General features: G+C 46.6%; 1 non-coding gene across 1 annotated transcript; it reads left to right on the top strand.

The window, feature by feature from the left end:
• Window positions 1-1,457: 1,457 nt before the first annotated feature.
• LOC115064762 lies at window positions 1,458-1,564 on the top strand. The gene has a single exon (XR_003844582.1). It is a non-coding gene; the product is annotated as a U6 spliceosomal RNA (small nuclear RNA).
• The last annotated feature ends 4,910 nt before the right edge of the window (window positions 1,565-6,474 follow it).

Raw genomic sequence — 6,474 nt, 5'->3', positions numbered from 1 at the left:
AGACACAGAGACAGAGACAGAGAGACAGAGAGACAGAGAGAGACAGAGAGAACTAGAAAGAGGGCTATGGCAGGGGAGGAACAGCAAGGAGCAGGATGGGCGGGAAGGATGGGGGAGGGGCAGCGAGGGAGATGAGTCAGAACAAAGTTTAATGACACTCTTGTGTCAACACCATAAGGAGGTCGGTCACTTCATACGCTAACTTAAAATATTAAACAAATGGCAAATTATGACCCATTAACGTGATAGGTTAATGTAAGAGAGTCAGGGGTTCTAATATCAGGAAGCAAAACAGGGAATAACGTTGTGGGGGCAGCAGGGACTGCTGCCGTCAGAACGGTTTCTCTTTTGACTGTACCTGGGCTAAGCCAACACCTCTGTCCTGTCTGCTGTACCTGTGTTGACATCTTAGCCTGCATTGCCCTTGTTCCTGCTCTAGAGATTTGCATGTTTATTTAGTTGCAGACAATGGAAACTAGCAACCAGAGGCAACGTTCCCCAGCGTGGAAAGCAATGCCCCGCAGAAGATAAAGAAGAGGGAGCAGCCCTTAGGAGAACTAGAACCAGATGGGTGGGGAAGCATCTCGTGGTGACAAAGGAAGTGGGAGTTAAGGCTCTCTATACAGACCGAGGCAGGTCAGTAGGTCAGCCATCACCTGCCCTTGGAATGCTTAGGTTGCCAACGTCACTAAGGCAATGGCTTTGACTGTGGGCTGGGACTGTTGATTCATCGATCTGACTGGAGGAATCACTAGCATTAAAAATAAAAATCAAAGGACTTTGAAAGGACACTCAGAACAGCCAGGTTGCTCCCAGAATGCCTTGCTCATCCCTCTGACAGACTTTGCTACAGGAGGAATGCCTGATCGAGTATGCACAGATGACCTTCCATCTTATGTTGGACCCAACCTTGGAATCCAACCTGTGATGTGCAATGGCATTTGATGGCTGCTGGGGCTGTCCTGTGAGGTATTCCATGTAAGGTTGATAGAATATCACTGGCTCAGGTTGGGATCTCATGCCTTCCTATAGAAGAGGTTATGATGATAGGATCCCTCATAGATGAGCTCCTCCTGTTCCTCCCGTTCCTCCTTTTCCTGGTCAAGGTGGCCACGGTGGTTCCATCCTGGGTGTCCTGAGGGTGTCACCAGCCACCACAGAATGCCTAAAAGCCTATGGCAGAAGAGCAAACCTGTAGACTCCTTTGTGGAGTATCTGTGACCTTGTTAGAGGAAGTATGTCATTGGGGGTGGGCTTTGAGGTCTAAAATGCTCAAGCAAGACCCAATCTCTCTCTCTCTTCCTGCTGCCTGCTGAGCCACATGTAGAACTCTCTGCTACCTCTCCAGCACCATGTCTGCCTGCGTGCTGCCATGCTTCCCACCATGATAATGGACTGAACCTCCAAACTACACGCCAGTGCCAATTAAATGTTTTCCTTTATAAGAGTTGCATTGCGTGCTCGCTTCGGCAGCACATATACTAAAATTGGAATGATACAGAGAAGATTAGCATGGCCCCTGCGCAAGGATGATACGCAAATTTGTGAAGCGTTCCATATTTTTAGAGAAAGTACCCAAGTAGCTGAAGGGGGCTGCAACCCTGTAGGTGGAACAACAATATGAACTAACCAGTACCCCCTGAGCTTGTGTCTCTAGCTGCATATGTAGCAGAAGATGGACTAATAGGCCATCACTGGGAATAGAGGCCCCTTGGTCTTGCAAACTTTATATGACCCAGCACAAGGGAAGGCCTGGGCCAAGTAGTGGGAGTGGGTGGGTAGGGGAGCAGGGGCAGGGAGGGGGTATAGGGAACTTTCAGGATAGCATTTGAAATGTAAATAAAGAAAATAATTATAATAAAAAAAATTAAAAAAAAAAAAAAAAGAGAGTTGCCTTGCCCCTGGTGTCCCTTCCCAGCAATAGACCTTTGACTAAGACAGAGCTCGTTAGAATGGGATGGCTTATGAGCCTCGAGAAGCACCACTCAATATTATTCCCATGCTAGGAGTCATGACTCATACAGTGACCTTGGTGACCTTGGTGGACTTGCTATTAGCACACAGATACCTACTCCCAAATATTTGGCTGGATTTAAAATTGGCAAAGGGAGGTCAGCAGATTAAACAAATCCCTTATGAGTCAGGAGCTTCCGTTGAAGTTGATGAAGCTGTAGAAGAACCCAAAGATGTTCTCATCACTATTACAGGAGCACGGAACCAGACCTGTATTTGTTACAGAGCAATATAAAGCAGTATGTAGGAGTTGAAGATGTTGGAGAATTCTAAGGCAAGATATTTCCCCCATTTTTATCGTCTGAAGCAGCATTTAGCAAAGTTTTTGTGGGACCAATAAAGAACCGAGGGAATCTTGCAGCTCTTCTGGAGAAATTTGTGTCTGTACAAAGCCCAGTTCCTCTGCTCCACAGACCCTCTCCAGCCAAGATGGGCTGACATGTCTGCTGTCCACCAGAGGGGGCGCTCTAGCTCCTCACAGACAGACGGAGAGGAAAGGGGGGGGGCACCAGCAAACATTGAAATTTTGAAACAGAACAACTAACTAACTAAATAAATAAATAAACACTAAAAGATTACACTTGGGCTAATGCAAGAAAAAGAAGATAAATGGAACTGATTTCATGACAAACTAAGGTGTGTCAGAGATGTCTGAGGCCCTGAACTCCACTTTTTTTTTTTTTTTTTTTTTTAAATCACCTTCTAGAGACTCCTGCTGGGAGTTAAATCTTGGCGTTCTTTCTGAACTCCTAAAGCAAGGAAAAGTTTAGAAAAACAATGTTCCAGTCATAAGGTCACTGCCTCTGAACTCCTGCAAAATTAGTAACCAGACCCTCTGCTTCCAGGGCATCTCAAAGTGCGACAGGCTGGAGCCTAGGAAATACTCTTGAGAAATCAGGCTGCGCCCTGATAATGTTTGGTCACCAAGCAAGAACCTCAGAGTCATAGCATGGAGATCTCTAGGTGTGAGCGTGCTGATTACAGCACACAGAGTTGATGCTCTTGAGTAGATTAGGAAGAAAGCTGCCTTTGGTGTTGGACCTAAATTTTTGCACTACGCAGGGCCAGTCCCGAGACTCTGGGCATGTCTGTACCTTTCTGAATCTCACTGCTATGCTTCATGACACAGTCGCAATGGCTGTGTGTTCGTAGGTGGCTGACCACATGTCTGTGTTAATTAGGCCTCTTCCAGTGGCAAGTGACAGAATCCCAACTCCATCAAGAATTGATCAGGGCAAGGGAAGCTGGATTTCTTCGATCATACGAGGAAGGGCACAGAATAAAACTAAGAATGAGAGACTCAGAGCCTTCTTCTCACCTCCCATTCGAACTCTCCCCTCGGTCCTCTCCCAGGGTGGGCTAGACTCATTTAGCAGGGAGCCCCCAGGCTCACTTCCTAAACATGAGAGGAAGACTGAGAAATCCAAACTGGGTTGGGTGGGGTGCATCTGAAGTCCCAACTACTCAAGACTCAGGAGGGACGAAAATGTTGTCTCCTGTATTGTCTCCGGTAGAAAAAGAAGGAAATGCCCAAAGAAAAGCTCAGCCTGTCTCAGGACACAGCTGCCTTCTTAGTGGAGAACCAGCTGCGGCCGTGAATGTGCGCATGCGCACACTGCCAGGTACTACAGCGGGCCACCTAGGCCAGAGCCACATGCCTGAGTTCGGTGAAGTGGAGTGGTCCAAAAAGAGATGGGGAGAGGAACTGTGCAGCTCTATTTGGTGTGTCCTGTGCAATGGCTCTCAGCCCAGCCCTCCTCCCACAGGTGCTCCCCCTCCTCCATTCCAGCATCTCCTTGGAAACAGCTGCAGCTGGCTCTGTTCGTCTCATTTACCACAGGCTTTAGTACCTTGCGCAGGGACTCCTTGCACTCAGTTCCTTTGTCCCTACGCTGTCCTGTGTCTGTTCTGTCCACCAGGAAAGCCCCCCACCCCCACCCCGTCTACTCACTTCTGCCTTTCACAGAGTTATCTAAAATGTTAGTCTTCTTTGCACCAGAATTCATGCTCTCTCTTGAATTTTTATTCCATTTATTTATTAGCGGGGAGTGGTTATACCTGAGAATCACGAGGAGAAAATACCAAATCCAGGAGTGTCCAATTAAGGCACCCGGGACTGGCCTGACAGTTGCCTTACCCTAAGGAGGCATTTGAGAGAGCAACCCCTGCTGGCCTTTTCAAGACCCTCTTATAGGAGCGACAAGGTGTTCACAGGGCTGTCATACATTGTTAGAAGATACAATGTAAGGGAAGGGGCAAAGGCAAAATGCATCATGTGGGCCGTGTGGACCATTTGCAAGCAGTTTACCTCAAATCTAAGAGACAGGAACTTCTTAGTTACAAATAGAAACCTTTGCAAGAACTCAACACAGGACAAACAAGGACCTATTCTTAACTGTCTTAACGGCAAACAGTACCTGTAACCTGCAAAGTCCGTTTTGCCTGTTTGAATCTCCCACTAACTTGCAATATTGTTTTGTTTTGGTCACACAGAGTATGGGTGTATCAATCCATGCATGTGTGCAGGTCAGAGGACAGCCTTAAGAGAGTTGGTCCTCTCCTTCCACCATGTGGTCCCAGGGATCAAACTCAGGCCATCAGGTATAGTGGCAGATGCCTTTGACCTTCGGAAACAGCTCACCGGCTCTTTCTCTTTCTGAATGCATAAATCCCATTGATATTTATTTTGTTGTTAATTGGCTTAAAGTCTTTTTCTCTGGTTAGTTATTTTGTCAACTTGACACAAGCTTGGAGTGTCTCAGTAGAACCTCAGTTGAGAAAATGTCTCCATCAGGTTGACCTACAGGCAAGTCTATAGAGCATTTTCTTGCTCATTGATTGGTCTGACAGGGCCCAGTCCACTGTGGACCATGCTGCCCCTGGGTGGTTGGTCTTGGGTTATATAAGAAAGCAAACTGAGCAAGCCATGGGTTCAAGCCAGGAAGCTATGTTCCTCCACACTCTCTGTTTTAGCGCCTGGCTCCAGGTTCCTGCCTTGAGTTCCTGCCCTGAACTTCCCTCAGTGATGGACTGTAGGTGGTAAGATGAAATAAACCCTTTCCTCCCCAAGTTGCTTTTGGTGGTGGCATTTATCACAACAATAAAAAACAGACTACAGTATTTTGATTATATTGTGCTTCCATGCTACAAATGCCTGGATTTTGTGGGTGGTTCCTATTTTTATTTATTTATTTATTTATTTTTACTTATTCTTTCACAATTTCAAACATTTATAAACTACTTTGATCATGCACACTGCCCCAATTATCTTCTCTTAACCCCTTTCACTCTTGCTGAGTCCCTTCCCTTCCTTCCTCCATTCCCTCCCTTCTTCCACTCCTTTCCCTTCCTCTCTCTCTCCCTCCCCTCTTCCTTCCTCTGTCCCTTCCTCTCCCTCACTGACCAACCTTCTCCCTCTTCCTCCCTCCTTTTCTTCGTTCTTCCTCTCCTCCCTTCCTCCCTCCCTTTCCCTCTCCCTTCCTCCCTTCCTTCCTCCTTCTTTGGGCTGGGAATCAAACACAAGCCTTGTCATACCAGGTAAGCTGCTCCACCACTGAGCCACACCCCAAGCTCTGTTGAAGATAATTTTAGTGGCTCACCATCAAAGGCAGCTACATTATCAGTGGCCTTGTCTCCTCCCTGAATCTGACTGTTCTCAAGAATTTAAGGTTCATGTCCTTGTAACATTCCCCATATCTGGTCATCACCTCTGGGCCTTAGTAGAGCAGAGTCATCAGCAGAGAGAACAGAATTGCTGGTGACATGGTGACAGAGGTCTGTTTCCCTTCATCCCCTTGCTTCTCCCCAACTCTCTTCCTCTTGCTTGCCATCCTTACAAAGTAAGTTTCAGTAGATGTGCCTGTGGCCAAGACCTCCTTACCAAAATATCCTCTCACAGCTTACTTTCCCCCCATGCTCTCCCAGCTGGGAGAGCATTTTTTTTCAAGCTCAGTTGTGACTGAAAGTATTTGAGAAGGTCAGAGAAAGTCACTGTGGACGTTATGTATGATGTAGAGGGTAAAACTATGGTAATTCGTTAAGTGAAGACAGCATTTTTATACCCTTTGGTTATATCCTGGGTACAGCTGAGAGCTTTGGACCCATGGAGATTCTTTTGTTGCATTAACCTGAGAAATGTCCCCCATAAGTTCATGTACTTGAGCACGTTGAACAGGGCAGAGCTGACCACATCAACTGCATCTTGTTAATTAATTTTGTGTCTCTTTTTCTTTTCCTTTTAGATGGGGTCTCATGTAGCCTTGAACTCACTATGTAGCTGAGGATAACCTCAAGCTTCTGATTGCTCCATCTCTTTGGTCCCAGATGAAGTGCCTTGAAACCATGATTTTGTCATACCACTGGAGAATTGGCTCTTAGCCACACAGCACTTGAGGTCACTCTGTTCACCTGGAAGGTCACTGAAGGTTTAGCACTGAAGGTCGCTGGCTAATTGATTGCCAG

Source organism: Mus pahari, chromosome 9 (assembly GCF_900095145.1).
Source record: "Mus pahari chromosome 9, PAHARI_EIJ_v1.1, whole genome shotgun sequence".
NCBI lineage: Eukaryota > Metazoa > Chordata > Mammalia > Rodentia > Muridae > Mus > Mus pahari.
This window is presented reverse-complemented; position numbering and strand designations above follow the sequence as displayed.